We start from the raw sequence: 18,977 nt of genomic DNA on the forward strand, positions 1-18,977 counted from the left end.
TCACTGAGGGGGGGAAACAGACAGAGAGAGAGAGATCTGAAAACTTTCCACAGAATGCTTTTTAAACGGTCACTTTCAAATAATGGAAGCAAATCAACTCCATGCAGAGAAAACAAGCTTTGTTATTTAACATAGGAGCAAAGAAGGGGTGTTATTGTAAAATGACTGGCACAGTGGGTAAAATCTCCAGCCATTTCCTCCCATTCATACGCTGAAAGGTCTTGACTTTCTCTTAAGTGATATCTTGGCTCCGGCATATGAAATGCTCCAGATTGATCAAGAAGTAGGAAGCTGTGTTTGACCTGAAATAGGAAATCACCGTAGGAAGTAAGATAAAATTCAAGAATGGGGGATCAGAGTTTCCACAATTTTCCACTTGTCTTCAGGGTGATTTATGTCATTTGTGCTGTTTTTGCCATTGTCTGGGTCGAACATCCGTAAAGGCAAATTATCAACAAGATCTGTTCTTAAAGCTTTTGTCTCACAACCCTGTATTTTCTTTGGAGTTTACCTGTGATGCAAAGTCTGCTCCTCCCCAAGAAAGGAACATGGTCTCGATGGTCGACTTATTTTTGCTCAAACTTTTGCAAAAGATGCAATATTTTATGACATTGTGCCTCCAGAAGCTACCTTCTAATTACATTTTTTTGTGTGAGATGAAAGAAAAAGTTGTTTTGAAGGTTTAAATTATGGTTGTCGTGGAAACAGTGTGTGATTTTAGCTTGGCGCTCTCAAACGTGGGTGGTCCAAACATGTGAGTCAGCGAAACAGACCATTCGGATTGCATCTGCTGTCACGATATGAGAGAGATCGTGAACTCTATTTTCTATTCCCTGAAGAGCGGCCATATGGTCGAGCCTCCTTTCTGCTGGTGCAGTCCTCAAACTGGGTTGTCTGGTTTGGTTTTTCTGCAGATTTCTGCTCACAGATGAAGAAACACTGAGTCAAATGAGTCAGGAGCAGGAATATGCTGTGTTATGCAACAAGAATGAACAATAGGTATATAGTGCAGCCATATGAATCAGCAGAAGGGTTTGCATTTGCTGCAGCAGTCATGTCAAGTAGACAGAGTTAAACGTGGGGAGGTTTTCCTCTTGACTGAGACTCGATTCAGCACAGCAGGGTGCAGCTCAACAGCAATATTCTTCACACAGTAGAACAGCATTTTTCATACAGTATTAATGAAGCTGTCTTCAACACAGGAATCTGTGCCGCTGCTGTGTACTTTTCATCTTTTATTTGCTGTCATTTTTGTTTCGATATACGAGGCTCCACTTTCTTTAAAAGTAAATACAGCATATTTCATTGATTGACTCATGGTTCAATGTTGGTGACTCTCTTTTCAGGAAGCTGATATTACACGTGGCAGTCTAAGAGGAATGGGCAGATTTTGGGAAATACACTTGATTTCTTTGTTGAGATAGGCTGTAGTTATACTTGGTTTTAGCTACCTGTTAGCATGCATCTAATGGCAGCATTGGCAAAACCAACACCTTAACGGACGTGGATGCATGCACGTCCGTTAAGGTGTTGGTTTTGAACTACACAAGATGAAATATGCACGTGAGCGGTGGAGGCAGTATGGGTATGTTAAGTCAGCAGTTACAACAATGGTAGAAAGCTGATAGACCAAGTCTAGATCTGTGGTGGTCACTACACAGTGACAAAATTTGCTCATCAGAAGAGCTGGCGAAGGGTTGGTATGAGTCCGAGACCGTTCCGTCCGTGCACAGTAGAAGATGTTGGAAAAACAAAGTGGGAATGGTGCTGATGGCGTGTTTTGTTCACCAGCCAGACAACTGAGCAGGCTAAGCAATTTTATCAATCACCAGCCACTATATCTCCAGCCTTAGATGAGAGGATTGACAGTGAGGGTGAGTATAGCAAAACAATGACTCTTTATTATTTTTTTATTGCTCAGATTTGAGACTAGAAATCTCAAAAAGAAGTTTTCAAAATGAGCTCAAAGGTGGCCATTATTACTTAAGAGTTCTTAAACAATCTTCATTTTCTTCTGTCAGACATAATAAATCATACGAAGCATCAAATCTCCATCAAAGAAGCCCCTTGGTTGAAAGAAGGTAAATAAGAATCTTGAAGGCCTACGGTGTAGTTAAGTCAACTTTCCTCTGTTCTCTAGATGGTGAAAAGGCCACTGATGAGCTCAGGGAGTCAAACAGGCAGCTGTAGCCTTCCACCTGCTCCCTGGCTCAGGCACCCATTGGGAGCAGGTCTGGATGCAGCGCTCTGGTCCCGGGAGATGCCAGGCTACAGGAGGCTTTGTCCTGACTTGCCAGCTTACAGTCAAACTGACTCCCACCGTACAGGTCAGACCTGTTTTCTTCTGTCTCGCCTGGAGCCGTGTATGGGATAATTAGCTAACTTTGAAAGATGAGTATAACATTAGTTTAACTGTAATACCCAAGTCACCGAGATACTGTTTGTGATCTTCTGTGAAGAAAAATCCAGAGCCAGGTTTTTCTATGTTTAAGCTCCCTGTTTGATTTTTTGTTTGACAAATATTGTAATGTTTTTAACTGCATAGTGAAATAAATCACTGTTGCCTCTCAGCAAGAAGGTGAGAATGTGAGTTTGAATGGCTGTTTGTGTGTGTCAGCCCTGTGTTAAATTGGCGACTGAACTGGCGGGTGTGTGGTTAAAGATGATGATGATGATGATGATGATGAGCAAAGTAAAGCTTTACATCAGATTAGATAATTTGGTCTTCAAATCATCTGTCTGCAGTTGTAAATCTTATTCTCAGCATTTCAAAATCCACTTGATGCAGCATTTCTGTGTTCCCACTGGGAGGTTCAGGCCCTTTAGGGACCAATAATGTCTGTCATGTACACTGTAGTAGACCCACATATCCAAAGGTGAGAAGCATTAGCCAGCAGTCCTGGCAGATCTTCACACAGCTCGTGCAGAGTGTGGCTGCGTTACACCAGCCTGTGGGCATCAGCTGGGAAAACAAGCTGAGGCTGATAACAGATCAGGCCCACATTCCATCCTGGGCTGTGCTGAGGGACAAAGCGGACCACCAATTCTCACACACAGCGATAGTAGTTAGCGTGAGAGTAAGGGTGAGGCCTACTGAGGCGCTCGGTTGGCGGCGTTTCACAGAACTCTGCTTTGATACGTATCTCGTGTCACGGCCAGGTTGCGCGCGGCCGTGTGAATGCCTCTGCGAGAGAAGAAAACAAAAACATACATCTCACTGGCTTTATTCAGTGTCAGTTTTAGGCTAGTCTGTTTTTAATAATGTGAGGAATGGTTTGGCACTGTAAGGCCCAGGTGCTGACAGACCTCCCGACGCGCTGAGCAGGCCCTCTGGGTCCATGCTGTGCAGGCCTGGCTGGGCCCGGCTGGACGGCTGAGTGCAGGTTGCCCAGCAGGCTGTGTTGTCTCAGCCTTCAGCCATGGATGATAGATAGAGTTGGAAATGCTCCCAGAGAGGGGGTGAGCACATGTGTGGCAAGACGTGGCAGGTGGTGAGCGCTGACTTGACAGCAATTAAATGTACAAATCTTTGATTAAGCTCATGGGAAGGCAGTCATTAGCAACACTGAATCGGCTCTCCCCCAACACTCACACACACTCTCTTTCTCTCACGAACATACACACACACACAAGCACACATTTTTCATCCTGAGTAACACTAACAGTACTATATGAGTGGGTCTCATAGTGACTAATACAGTTATACTTTTTAAAGAGGCAGTTTTGGTTGATTCATTTCTCTCACCAATATCTTTATATCTCTGATGTGCCTTTGAGCAAAGCACTCCTACTGTAATTTAGAATTTAAAATTAATGCCTGCTGTATTTGCCATTAAGATATCATTTTTAATTAACTGGATTTAAAAAAAAAAAAAATTCTGAAAAAACAATCTGCCAGTGGAACAATGTAAATTGTCTAAATGTTACTTTTGAGTTGAGTGTGTCTTTATTAAGTGTAATGAGATATTTCGATGAGACATTAGACAAACATACCTGGTAAGATTTTGAGTTTTTGCAGTGTATGCACAATAAAATAATAGCTTTCATGTGTCTTTTTCTTGCTGTGCATTGTTGCATGTCAGCACCAGAGCAAAACATATAACGGAAATCATTTATTGAGCATACGTGATCTGTAGATCTGGCCATCTTCCTTAGAAAATCACACACCACAATAAAACGTTTCTCATAAATTTTTGAGGATGTGGTGGCATCGCTGATGCAGCCTACAGCAGAGTTCACCACAGCAACAGGGTTGTTAAGCTGCAACATCGCCAGAATAAAAGTTGGTATGTATGTCTCTGCAACCCATGGATGTGTTGAAACATTTCTTAACGTTGCTACTTGATGTTTCTTTAGGTTTCATTTTCACTCTTATCTTGGAATAACACTGAGGTTAAGTTAGACACAAAACCACTTGGTTAGGGTAAGAAAATGATCACGTTTTGGCTTAAAATACCTGTTTTGGTCACCACAAACAAGGCTGGAGATGTCCCAACTTCCCTTCAAATATATCAGCTTTTCGTCACCACAAATTAGAAAGTGTCCCAATGTCTCCTAAAAAATCTTCAGTGGTGTCATGCTTATAAATGTTGAAATGCAGTCTCGAACTACAGTCACAGGCTTAAAAGCCCTCTCGGTTATAAATCCATCACCATCCCCTCTGCCTCTCGATATGATAGTCCGGTCATAAACATGTAATGTGAAAGTGATATGACACGTTTTGTATAAAATATGTTTATAATATGTTTGGTTTCTGGACTTGGCCCATGCACCCTGCCACGTCCCCATATCTACGCAATTAACCCAGTGAATAAAATAATGTCATAACTGATAGGGATGATGCCCAAGAGTCAAATACAACCCAGGCTGTGAAAAAGTAAAGGGACCCAGCAAGCTTGGGTAGAAAATGGATGGATAAAGCAGCACTCAGGCTGGTTGTGTCCCTATTTAGTCCCCATAAAGGGTTAAAATGTACTATTTGTACGTGGCCTGCCACAGGCATGCTATAAATGCTGTGCCACTCGACCTGACTGCACACCATCTCAGCACATCACATCTTGGAGTAATGTGTTTTGAAATGTCCCCTTGAAATGTATGCGTGAGGTCAGTTGAGGTCTTTGCCACGTGCGTGAGCAACATCTATAAAACTGCAAGTTTTATAATGTGGCTTCGGTCCAGTTTCATCATGACATCATCATCCTCGGCCTACAGTACTGTTTGACTTAAAGTAAATGCCCAGATTCTGTTGCTATGATTAATTGGTTTGTGTGTCAGCCGTCTGAGAGTCTCATGTTTTTCCAATCTATATACAGAGCGTTATGCAGTATGGAAGTGTAGTTTTTCAGTTCAGCTTGGTTAGAGTTGGTTGGACTGCTACGTATCTGCTGAAAGATTGTGGATTCCAACGCTTGAGTTAAGATTTCAAACTGCATATACTAAAAGAAGAATGTTGTTTCTAGCAGGTAATATTAAGTCCGACCCCTCTCATGTTGTATCTGAAGAATATCAGCTGTTGCCATCAAACAGAAGATTTAGAGCTGCAGGCTCAGCTGAACAGACTGCAGAACTCATTTGTTCTCATTTGTTCCAGTGTCTTTTAAACTGTTAGTTTGGGCCTAAGTTGGTCTCAGAGTTCCTGTGTGGACTAAGCAAAGAAGGTTAAAGTGTAATTTATAGAAAATATGGCCAGAATTCAAAGAAGGCTCTAAAAACTTAGGGGGCAGCATACCACCAGAGTTATCACTAGCATGCTGCTCTTTGCTAGCCATCCCTTGGCTGTAGCGAGCTACCTTTAGCTAATTAGCTAGAAGCAGCAGTTAGCAGTGGAGGTATTTTAACTGAATCCAGTTTGCCTGAACTGAGGCCTGCAGCAGCAGAGGAGCTGCAGAGAGTCGGGCATCAGCAGCAGTCGAAAAACAGCGTGAAGGGTTTGAATATTTTTACATCCATGAATTGAGAATTTACCTTGACCAAACCAGAGGTGATTGTGGCAGACAAAGCAAGACTGTTTTGGTGCGTTTTATTTTGTTTATGTTAAGTTTGAATGAAGTGTGTTTTACAACAAGATAACAAGGCAGTTCAGCCCTTAGCTGATATTCTGGTTATATCTTACAAGCTGCCGTCCCTTAAAATGTTTTGTGTGCTTGGTTAAATGTTGTGATTTGTTATATATGTGATGCGGTGTTTGCCACCCACTATGACAAAGCAAGAATGAAAATACGTAAATGATTTAGGAGGCTCTGGTTTATCTACAATTTTATCATATGTGTATTATCAACAAGATATCAATATTTTTTTTTTATGTCACAGTTAGCATCAATATCTGTATATCGCAACGCGCATAGTAACACAGGCTTCTGCAAATGTATACATTGTTTTAATTAATTATTCAATCATTATTTTTTATTGATCTCTTCTGGATGATCTTGTAATCCCTCACACAAATTTCAAAGGAAAGATGGTTAATCAATCCTCAAACTAAGAACGTGTGACATTCAAGGTCTACAAAATGCTAACCTCCTGAGTTATCTAGCACTGCTCTTTAGCAGGAAGGATCAATACAGCAGTCTATCACATGAGGAAAAGGTGTCACCTTTACGCACAGTGTATCACACACCTAACAAGTCCCTTCAGAGTTGCTACTGTCTTCCTGTGGGACTCAGAGTGGTAATTGCCATCCTCTCCCCACCTCGCTAATGAGAGCGAGGTCGTTCCCTATACTGAGGCTGCCCCGGGTTTGTACATATCTAGCTGTCTATATCCCATAATCCCATTGTCTAGGAAACAGGGGAATGCTTACAGCTGTACACCTGAGAAGCCTCCACTGAATTCAATCAGCTCTCGGTTGCCACACAGGATTACTGAACATAAATCTCAGCACGGAGCAAATGAAAGGCTTTCAAACGTCACTTCGCAGCTCAACTCAGTTCATCTTCTATATAACCAGGTGTTTTAAGGCACATTTTCTCTAGTTTGGAGGCAAATCTATTATCTGAAACTTAATAAAATATTTTTTAAGTGAAATAAAATTACCAAATTTGATCACATTATTTGGTAGACAGAGCAAGGTCTTTCACCTCTTTAAAAACCTTCATGTCTCATTCTAGAATAACGATCCTCATCTTTAGTGGCTGTTGAACGTGCTGCTCTGCTCCTTTCATGGGAATCTGTCACCGTGGAGATGAAGTGAAGGTGCTCCCTCCCTGACAGAGCCAGGAGAGACTACTGCACATCCCACCGGACCAAATTTATCCTCAGAAACACACCAGTTGGCTCTTCATGATGAGATAATCAGAGACATGATGCTCAGTGTGACACTGTTACATGACAATTATACTGTACTCGCAAGATAAACTTTAAATTGGTATTAAACCATAAAAGCACATTTTCTAGTAACTCTGAGAAGCACTTTATGTCCATGATTTGCTCTCCTCTGATAATTAATAGCCTAATATTCTGTAATAATGACACTATTCTAAACAGCTGTATGGGACCCCTTTGTCCCAGGATAAATGTTTTCCTGCAGGATGCAGAGTGGATTTTATGTTTGCAGAAGCAGCAACACAGACTAAATAGACTAAATATTGCTGCACTGAATATCTTTTTTCCACACGTTGGTTCTGAGCCTACAGTACACAGAGTAGAAGGGCGCAAAAGTGTCCCCAGTTTCAAGAAAAAAACAAAATCACAACCCACGTAGCCTTTGTTACTGTTTATACTACGTCACTGGACATTTTTTACGCGTGGTATTTGGATGCAACTGTGCTGTCACAACAAAATAAGAATTAGTTATCACTTTAGAGCTGCAAAAACAAGTTTAATGAGAGCATAATTTTCAGGGTTTACAACCACAATAACGAGCTGAAAGAGACTTCAGTTGGCCATTGCTCTTCCCAGGTTTGAGCTCTTGTAACTTCACACGTAGTAATTATTAATGTAGACATATTGACCAGTTAGAATTAGTGTTGTCAATCAAATCATCCCCAACCGTTGCCTGAATCTTGTAACGTTGGACATGAAATGTACTTTTGATGATACATTTCGGATCTGTGATTTTTGTTTTGATAAAGTCAGTGTGTTCCTCACGTCACATCATTATATTAAGACAGTTCATGTGAGGTAATCGATAGCGTTTCCTGGGTCTTGTTTTATTTCCCCATGTTTTCCTGCTCCTCCCCTCTTCTAAGAATACGCTGGCTGGCCTAATCACAGGAACCGACCCAGGCTGGAGGTGCATGCCTTTGCACATGGCAGCACAAATTAAAATGTCTCCCGCCGCCCGCCTCTCTAATTCCCTGGCACTATGCCCCAGCCTGTCCCACGAATTACAACCAGACCTCTCCATATGGTGCAGCCAGCATGGGGCAGGCCAGTTTATTGACATGAGCTCCTCCCTGAACTCTCTAAGTCAATAACTGAGTCGCTCAGAGAACACACATTTGGCCAGCAGAGTGCTAACTCCTTCACATTATTAGGAGCAATAGTAGAGGGACTTGGAGAGTATCAGTAGGATTTTTTTTGTCCCTTATCTAAATGAGACTACCTCTTGATACCACAACAAATAACATTATACATAGAGGGAATAAAGTCTTTATCCAATCCTGGGCCATTTAATCCCCCGTGAGCTGCTCTGTGTGATTCTTAGGCAAGGGTCTCTGGGTCACTCCCAAGTCTAGACTGCATACAAAAAGAGATTGAACCATTTCCAATGTGGTTCTTTGGCTTTTTAATCTCAATTTTATTGTCTTGGTCACACTTAATGGTTTCAAAGAGTCGACCTCTGCCAGATTAAGATTTTTTTTTCTCTCTTTTTTCGGCAATAATCTCTGTTATGAAGTATTATTATCCCTCAGCCACCGAAAGATGTGTTGTTTTCTAATAGGGATTTTCTTTTGAAGCTTTGTCACTCGAGACAGAGGAAATGCCCATTTTGATTAAACACAGTATGTAATTTCTGTCAAAACAATAACAAAAGATGCTTGATGAAGTAGGCTTGAGTAGCTTGAGATCATGGGAGTAGTTGTGTTCATTGTTGAACAACCACCGTTGCCAATGAAAATGTATCTGACACGACTTTCGTTCACAGATGAGGTAATGTGTTAAAGTTTCCTTCATGTTATCAGCTTCCGTCCTCACTCTCTGATGGACTCATGGGGTGTTGCCCGGGAAGTTATAGCGACAGACGACTGAATGAAACAAACCATGACCTTGATTATATTACAGATCTCTTTGAGTTTGACATTTTTGGAAACATTTGGGAAAATGTGAGTACACAATTTAACAAAATATTTTAAAAAATTGGTCCAGTTGTTTTTAGGCATTTTAATGTAGAAACGTTACATATTATATCTTTAAGTCATAAGTTGATGCTATTTTTGGTCAAATCAAAACATTTGCTTGAAAGGAGACCTATTATGCTCATTTTCAGGTTCATAATTTGATTAGAGTAGATTTAACACATCAGTTTTCTCATAGTGTCCAGTACAGCAGCTCTGTCTGTCTAAACAGTCTATTTTAGCTCCTGTCTCTTTAAGGCCCCCCTCCCAAATACCCAGTCTGTTCTGATTGGTCAGCTCACACACTTCCACTGCTCATTGTAGCCCCATTCACACTGTCCTTTTCAAGGCGGTAATCTTGCGCCGATATTCCAGCTGTGTGAAAGTTACAGAGGCAGAATGGGACTTTGGTGAACTTTCCTCCGAAAAGAAACAGCATCCCCCCTCGCGAGTGAGAGACAAACAAGGTCCGCTGTTTACTGATGGCGGTTATGTAATTATGTAATTTAGAGCAATTTGTTATTTTCAACGATGAATGGTGGAACAGGATCTCAATCACAACACAATTTGATACCATCCATATGATTACAGACAGTTGGCGGCTAAATGTTTAGATTAACAGGTGGAAACCATGGGAAACCATGGCCTTCTTTGCGGTGATAATGCAGAATCTCTGTGTGAAAAGGGCCAGTGTCTCGTGTCTGTTGTGTTTTCAGCTTCCAGTTAGCTTCACTTCTACCATGAATATAGGCATAAGTTATGCAAATGTGTGACATGATGACGTAATGTGATGTCAAGAAGTCACTGAATTAAAGGCGGGACCTTTGAGGAGGCATTTCAGGCACTTCAGGAGCTAACGTTGGCACGGACAGGCTTTTTAACTTTCAAGACCTTTTTCATGGACAAGAAACAATTTAAGACACTGAAAGGATGGAAAAAACAACATCTTTAAAAGATATGATATGATATGATATTACCATTGCAACAGTGCAGAGTATAGAACAACACAAAGGGTTTGACAGTTAACAAAGGTCTTTAAAGCATTAAGAAAAGTCCTGATTCTGGCAGCGTTAGAGTCAGACAATAGTATGATGTGTTATGTGAGAAACTCGAAGACCAAACAGTAATCAAATCCAACAAGTCTAATGATTATTTATGACTCTAAAGTACATTTATTTATATATTTGGGAGTTGTAAAAGGGCCATTTTGTCTTTGAACATTTTTAACTGAGAACATTGTGTTTCAGTGTTTACTTATGTAGCGAAACATAAACAAATTTTATAGCCCCTTTATACATATAAAACCTTCAAAAATAAAAGTGTAGACAGTAAATTCCACGATGAAAGAAGTGAGGGGAGGTTACAGACGGAGCATTTAAGCTTAAATAATTGATAACTTGAAATAAAATACAAGAGTGTTTACACCACAACAAAGCTCAAAGCTCACACAGAAAATGTTTAATTGGTCAAAAGATTAAAAAAGAATCTCTGCTATAAATTTGAAAAAGGGGGTTTTCATTGCCACTTCCTTTGCTTTGTTCTCTGCTGGATCTATCTGGTTGATTTTTTCACTTCTGCTTCTCAGCTTTGTGCAGAAGAAGAAATTTGCTAAAAAGCTGACAGAATGCTCTGGCTGTGTCTCCTTCTGTTGGCTTGAAACACAGGCCTGTTGAGATATTTCTCTAAGCGTGTATTGATAAAACAATAAGATAAATTCCCATTAAGCAGAATCAAACAGACACTGGAGAGTCAATGTGCCGTAGTGAGGGACATCCTCACAAAGCCAGACAATGATGTTGTTGTTGACTCTGTTATCAGAAGACAAATCTTTGACCGCAACAGAGGTGGGACAAATCCTGTGGTTGGGACACGGAGACAGACCGCCTCCACCTGTAACTCAGTGAGTGCCAGACTTTTCCAAACACACACGCTGCTTTGTTAGGATCAGCGATCAGTGTTTGTCAGCCGCACTGAGTGTTGTTGATGGTGTTGTTTTCAAATGTCCTGCTGATACTTGGTTCTCGCCTACACGTACCCTGGATGCAGATTATTAGGCCCGGGCTCAGGTAACCGATATGTTCCTGGACAGAACGTAAACAAGCGTGAAACACCTTATGACACGCATGAGTAGAGGGGACAGAGAAGCTAATACATTTATGAATAACTTCATCACCGGCTGAATGACCCACTGCTGCAGCAGAATACCTTTTCCCATTCCCTGCCATTGATAAGTAACACTTTAAAACTCATGACTAATGGCAAAGTGAAGCGAACCAGCGTGTGTGTGTCCTTAACATTAAAATGACATTTCGATTATAAACTCAAAAAAAGCAAGGGGCTAAAGAAACCTATTCAGCAGTCATTTGGATGAACAGCTCTCTCAATGCAAAACCAGAGAACCACAACTCAAAGTTGCCTGTCATGAAAACATCCCGGGGCAGTTCCATCCACAAGAGAGAGCAGACAATCTTTGTTGGCTTACGAGTATTAAGTTGGGACTTAACATGCAAATGGAGCCATTGTTCCAAAACCATAAAATGTACTGTACCGCAAGCCACAAAGTACAGTCATAGCATCCTATTGTTTCTAATTTTTAGTCTCTGTGGAAGTACAGCTGCGATCTGTTTAGGGGGATCATGAACTCACTGCTGGATTGATATAATTAATGAAACATGTTATTTGTAGTGTTTCTCCTTAAAGACAGACCACACATTCTGCAGCTGGTGAAAAAGGTGACTTAAGAAGACAGTAAAGTTACAGCACTGCAGTGACTGTAAGGTTTGACAAATACTGTAACAAGCAGATCATTCCTTCATCCAACCCAGTCACCAGTATATGATGTTAGAAGTGATAGCTTCAGTAAAACCGCAGTTTAGTGTGTGCATTTGACTTAAAGCATGTGAAAGAAAGACGGAAAAAAAACATTTTTTCAATACGTTTTTTTAAACAGCTGTATGTAGGATACATGGTGATTAATGTATCTAGTTGTGGCTATGAAAGATTAATATCTGTAATATGATGATGTTGAAACAAAGTTAACTTTGTTTAAGTGCCGTACCATCAGACTACAGAGCAGAGCAGCTGCTAGACTCCTCAATTCATTCTTTTTTTTTTAAAATGTTTTTTTTAGGACTCATCCGGCCCTGATAAGTTGGAATTTGACCCGGTGACGGACATTAAGAATAGCTAGAATAACATTATAGAAATAGTCAGTCTTTCTTGCTGATGGTCTCGTTCGCTCATGTCGGTCATATAGAGGCATCAGTACTAAGTATAAGACTGTTTCATAACCAGTCAAAAACTCCTTGTAGTACGTTTAATTCAGAGCCATTACCTCTGTGTTTGAAAGGTACTACACAAATAAACCTGCCTCACCTAACTCTCTCTTTCTTCTTTCTGTTGATGTTTTACTTTGTCCAAGTCGTTTACTTCTTTTCCTCTTTTCTCTCCTTCTCTCCCTCTTTGTCCTCTTGTATATTTTACCATAGAAACTTCAGTGTTTACATCCTGTGTGCCTTTCAAGAAGACCTTGTTTATTCTTCAGAGTGCCGGTGTGTGACTCTCTTACTATCATTCTGGAGGAAATACCATGAGTCGCGTGCCAGGCGCAGCTAACCACAAACCCAAGCTGGGTGGAGAGGGGCATTTTTCATATAAATCATGGAATATGGCTGTGAGCAAGCCATTGGCCAGCCCGGCTGAGTGAGCAGCCATAAATAGACTCCCATTGCATGTAGTAACAGCTTTGAGCAACACAAAGGCAGACTGTAGTAACCATCGCCTGTGGTAGAGACGGGGAAAAAGGGCTCTTATTGTTTCTGTGCTGTTGCTGAGTTAGTCATAAGATATTAGCAGGCTGTCAAGTTCAATCCATGAAGCATCAGAAATGAACTTTTGAGTCTGTTTTGAATGCCTGAAATGCCCAAAATTTCCACTTAAGTCGTCTCCTCCCAGCATCAGAGGGCTTAACAGTGTGACAGAAAACTCCCTTTAATGAACCCCACTCGAGTTGTCAGGGACCGGCGGCTCTGACACACTTTGGTCTTCAACAAAACACTCACAGACTCGGCTCTGTCTAGCTCCATTTCCCAGGATTGCTTACATCACATGACATAAATGGAGCTCTTGGGGATATATATCTAGTGCTGTAATGAAAGATACAAAAATACTGTCAGAGGTGGTTAATGAGGGCTCTTTGAGGAAAAAAGTGTGACAGTACAAAGGCTGCAAGGAGCAAAGACTGATGTGGAATGTAACTAACCTGGAAGCTAAAGTCATATGGGGCTAATCGGTTCCAGCAATGCACAAATTACAAAGGGAGGAGCGGTGATGGTCAGCAGCATGGTCATAATCAGTGAAGACAAAAAGAGAGAGGGAGAGAATCAGATCAGTATGTGAGTGTGTGTCTTGCCTGTTGGGTGTCTTATCAGTGCTGCTGAAAAGGTCAAGTCAGGACACAAATCTCACCCCCAGACTCGGCTGTCTCCTCTCAACTTACCCAACAGTTGAGCTACATCTGTTTCTCTTTTACTCTGTCTGTTTCTCTGCATCTTTCGCTCTTTGTCTCTCTTCTCACTCCTGGCCCAGAAGTGGAGTTGCATTGGTACAGAATGATGGGGTGTCGTGCAAAGGAACACAGCTGATCAGGCTTTGTATGGGATAGCGTGGTGCTGCCTCTATGGTCCACAGGGTTTATGGTTTGTTTGGCCCAAGGGTCACATTAGATAGCACTTGAGCCAACCACAGTAGCACTTGGGCTTACCAGAAGGGCATTCATGTCAACCAAAGGGTCACTTGGGCTTACCAGAGGTGGAGTAAGGCTGACCAAAAGAGAATTATGCTAACCAGAGGGGTACTTAAGCTAACAAGAAGGGTACAGGGGCCAACCAGAGAGGAAAGTGGAAAATCTGTGGCCTCTTGGGGCAATTACAAGCATGTGGGCTTATTAGAGGGGCACTTGGGTCAACCAGAAGTGACAACCAAAGGGTCAATGAAGCAGCACTTGGGCTTACTAAGAAGCAGTTGAAGCAACCACACTAGCACTTGAGCTGGAAGAGTGCTTGGGCCAACCTGAGGGGCACTTTGGCTGAGCAAAGGGGCATGAGGACAAGCTAGGGGTGCTTGGGCAAACTAGAAGTCTACCTGGGCCAATCAGAGATGTACTCGGGACAACTGAAGGGGTACATGAACCAACCAGTGGGGGATGTGTGCAAACTTTGGGCAAGTGAACTTATCAGTGGAACACTGTGCCCAACCAGAAGGGCACTTATGCCAGCCAGAGGGGCATTTGGGTCAAGAAGAAGGGTACTTCAGCCAACCAGAGGAGTATTTAGGCCACCCAGAACGGCATTTGGGCCAACTAAAAAGGCACTTTGGCCAACCAGAGGGGCATTTGAGGCCACCAGAAGAGTACTTGCGCCAACCAGAGAGGCATGTTGGTAAACCATAGGCACTTGGGCCTACAAGGGAGGCATTTTGACCAACAAAAAGGGCCCTAACCAAGAGGGACAGTTTGGTCAACCAGAAAGACATTTGGTCTTACCAAAGTATCACTTAAAACCAGAAGGCATTTGAAGTGACTGGATAGTCATTTTGGGCTCTTGGGGTGTGGATTTGGGCAAAAATGAAGCATGGAACAATATATCCCAATTAAACCCTTTTTATTTTATAAAGACATCGGCACACAGAGCTATGCATATCACTCCGTATGATGTTATAAGACACTGATCTTATTCTGTCTCATGGATCCAATAAAATGCTGTTTTGAATGCTGACTTTTCTGTTGTTAGGGCCTTCACATAAAAAAAGCTTTGCCGTCAAACAAGACTAAGAATATAGGTATAAGAAGCAGGCAGACGGATTAAAAAATGTACCAGATGAACAGAATATGTTAAAGTCTGCTGCTTGAATCACTGATGAGCAGCAGGTAGGCTCAGCTGATGATGGTGACCACCCATGGGCTCTGTCATCCATGTTGGCACTTCACTAGTTACAGGCCCCATTGCTTTGTGTCTTCTGGGTCCAAAGTCTCTCTGAGACTTATTTGTGTCACCCACAGAGCCCTGGAGACACACCTCAAACACCCACACACACGCACACATAATGGTACATGTTCAGGCTTGCATGATAGCTGGAAAAGATAAGTACAGTAGATACAGTAAGTCACTAAGTGTTATTTTGTGTTTTCCTATTTACATTTTGAATTGGTTCAGCTGAGTCCATTTGAAATAGGGTTTGTTATGTATTCAAATCCTTAAGAATGTGTAAGGTTGTTCTAGCCCAGTTACAGAGTCCAATTGTATGCAGATTCAAAGATCCACTGTACAATAAAGCTCTGTAGGTCTTACATCTAACTGGCAGACTAATCTGGACGTATTACTGAGTTAGGACATTTTAAGTTTTGGTTAGAATGTGACTGATTTGGATGAGCTTTTGGATCTAGTCTTATTGTTCATTTTCTCTTTTTGTTTTTACAAAAGTGTACTGACCCACTGTGCAGTATTTAGAGCCTAACTTTTCACTTTAAATGACCAAAGATTTGCCAAAATACAACACTTCTCCCCTCACAGGTACCCCTTGTTTTTGTGATTATCAGTAAATACTCTTGATGTCTTGATGAGCCTGTACCTCACAAGACCAGTCATGTGTTTTCCTTCGGGTTTTTTTAAATCACTAAATAGAAGTGGAATAATACTTTATTCCCATCGAAACACCTATGCTTTAGTTAACTCTAAGAAATTCATAAACGCTTTTCTTATTATCAGGAATGTCGCTGGAGTGTGAAGGCCCAAACAAGCTAATTTTTAATGGACAAGTACCAGGAAGTGGATTTGATGACTGTTGGCCACAGTATTCTCGTATTGAGAGTCTTGTAAATATTGACTCAACTATCCTACCGAGGGAATGACAAGAATTCAGATTTACGGAGATCTTTTTTAATTCCTCCCTCATATCCAAATGCTGCACTTATTATTCTCTTTGACTCATTGTTTTCAATTCAAAAATGTGGGCACAAGGAAATACTTGGAAATAAGCGAGGAATGGGAAAACACAAACACAGCAAAGAGTGTGAACTCAATGACATATTTCTACGTCCTCACACTGCATCTGTGTCCTGACATGGCCCCAACCGTCTAACCGCATTTGCCTTCTCACACTCAGGGGAACATAAGGATCGCATATGCCTTTGGCAAAAGTCCACACCCACATTCCTCAGCTATGTGCTCACAAGCGTCCTCTCTGCCCCCCTCTCCTGCTCCCTCCCACTTCGCTCTGACACCAAAACCTTGGCCCACATTGCTGCGCACTGTAAAGTAATGCAAACACTTCCATGTTTTTTCTGGACACAGTGGGAGGTGAAACATACATACTGTTTGCCACTCAAAGTTCCAAGCTCTCCTAAACATGCTAAACTGACTGTTATGCATGCAGATCATGTAGGTTTGTCTAGTTTCTGGGACGGGACTCATTTCAGCCGCAGTACCTGCTGGTACTCATTTCACTGAAATTTTCTACAGTGTGAAATCCAGCCCTGTAGAAACGAGCAGGAGGAGGAAAAATGAGGCAAAACAAGTCTAAACTGCAACTTCTGAAGGACACTCTTTAGCTCAGGCTTTTTATGAGAGCAGTCCCCGGTGGCTCGTCTAGTTAAAGGTTATCTTTTACTTACAACTCAAAGTCAAAGACACTGGGGCCAGGGAGGCTGTGCAAGCTTTCTGTCTGGGGTGACTGGGTTCAGTGGTAGGGGGTGCATAGTGCGGAATGTGGCTGTAAGGAAAAGCCAGGAAGAATCATTATAGGGAAGAAATGAGACGCCAGAACTGGGAAGGCAGAACACAAGTAGAAAATGTTCAGTCTTTCATAAAACAACCCTCTGTACATGTCTTAAATCTCCTGTCCTGGATCTTTATCCTCCTGTGACAATGTGCACGTTTTTAAGTGTGAAACAGGAGACGAACAAGGGGAATACTGTTTTACTCTGCATGTACTTTGATTCTCAGAAAATGTAAGAATAGCTGACAATTCATAATGACTAACTAGAACCCATCCAGGTCCCGACACACACAGCCAGTGCTTTATCATGTCAAATCCGACTACACTTTGCTAATAGCTCTCTGCAACTTTACTTGATGTCTTGTCAAGTACTGTAGGTCTTGTGACACTACATGAGTCACTTTGACCTGGAAATGTCAGTTGGCTTATTAGCTGGGATAAAAATGTGACCTCAGGCCAAGCAACTGTCTCCTGCAAATACCAGTTGAGGTATTAGGGTACAATAGTCAGTGCTAAATAAGCTAAATATAATACCAGATTGGAGTTTTGGGTATACAATGGTGTAATCTGTGCACCTAAAGCTGCAACTTACTGCTTTGGAGGCAGAAATCCTAGTGGCTAATCTTGAAGACAAGAGCTTGTTAGCTTAAGGCTCATTTATGTCTGCTACGTACTAAAATCAATACATCCATCTCCTGCGATGTAACCGTAACTGCCCGCATACTTCTATTCATGCTCTGCGCCAACATGGATGTTAAAGGAGCTCCGTGTAACTTCTGTGCTGTGGTAGAAGCCGCTTCTTGGTTTATGTTAGTGGACCCGATTTCTAAACTAATGTTAGCTACTGTTGCTCTATGTTAGTGTAGCGGACTGTTGTGGAAAATCTGACCCAAGTCCTTCACAAAGAAATCCAAAGTCCAGCAGCATTAAACAGCTTGCCAACAAATGTAATTTCTGGTACTTTCCATAGATCTAATTAGGGAAAGGTTCAACTTCCTGGGTGTAGAATTACTGTATCATCTGCATAGCTTCTGCATTGTGCAGCCCATTCAGCATGCGCACTAGAGACTTCTGCTAACTTACGGTTTAGCCCTCTGCTAACTTGAATGGGATTAAAACAATTTAATGGTGTGACCCTTCCAGACTTTTCAAATGTTAAGCTATCGGACCGATTGGCTCAAATTCTCATAGTGAGACGAGTCATTTTCTGGGGTTGTGACGCTCAAAAAAACGTTTCCACTGTTTTACAGATGCTTCTTTCACATTGTAAACTTATGGGAAAAAGTCTTTTTGAACCGGTGTGCATCACGTGACATTATAATTACTACTGCTATGTCGAATTAGCTTTAAAGCTGTTACTTGGTGCTCGGTACTTCAGGATGTCCATCATTATTCAAACTTTTTCGTCTTGTCCTGCAGTCACCTAACTTGAACTATTGGCCACACTGCCCCCCATGGTTTCCGGTGGTACTGCTCTGTTTTAGGACAAAGGGCTCAGTCTGTATCTGTATACTGATTTAATGTTGAGCATATATGTGACTTTAACTGATTTTCTAAGTTTAAAGTAGTCTAATAAGCATATTATCCCTCTGGTTACTTTATTGTCATGATTCTAAATACATGTGTTGGAAAGAGTGATCATCATATTGACATAGGTCAGTCAGTCAGTTGTTTTCCATCTAGTATACTTTCAGTCTAAGAACCAGCCAACTAGATTACTTATTAATAATGTAAGCTCAATGATCCACTGACTAGTTTCCTGAGCTTTCAACCTTATCTCTCACTCCTCTTCAGCACATGGTGACAGATTATGTCTGCCTCGTACTGTAAGTTTAGGTTTGTACAAAAACAAAGCTCCACACTGCTGATATGAACAATATAATTCTTATTTTTGAATGACACATCTGACACATCTTTAACACAGAAGTA

The sequence above is a fragment of the Pagrus major genome, chromosome 2, assembly GCF_040436345.1.
Source record: "Pagrus major chromosome 2, Pma_NU_1.0".
Lineage (NCBI taxonomy): Eukaryota > Metazoa > Chordata > Actinopteri > Spariformes > Sparidae > Pagrus > Pagrus major.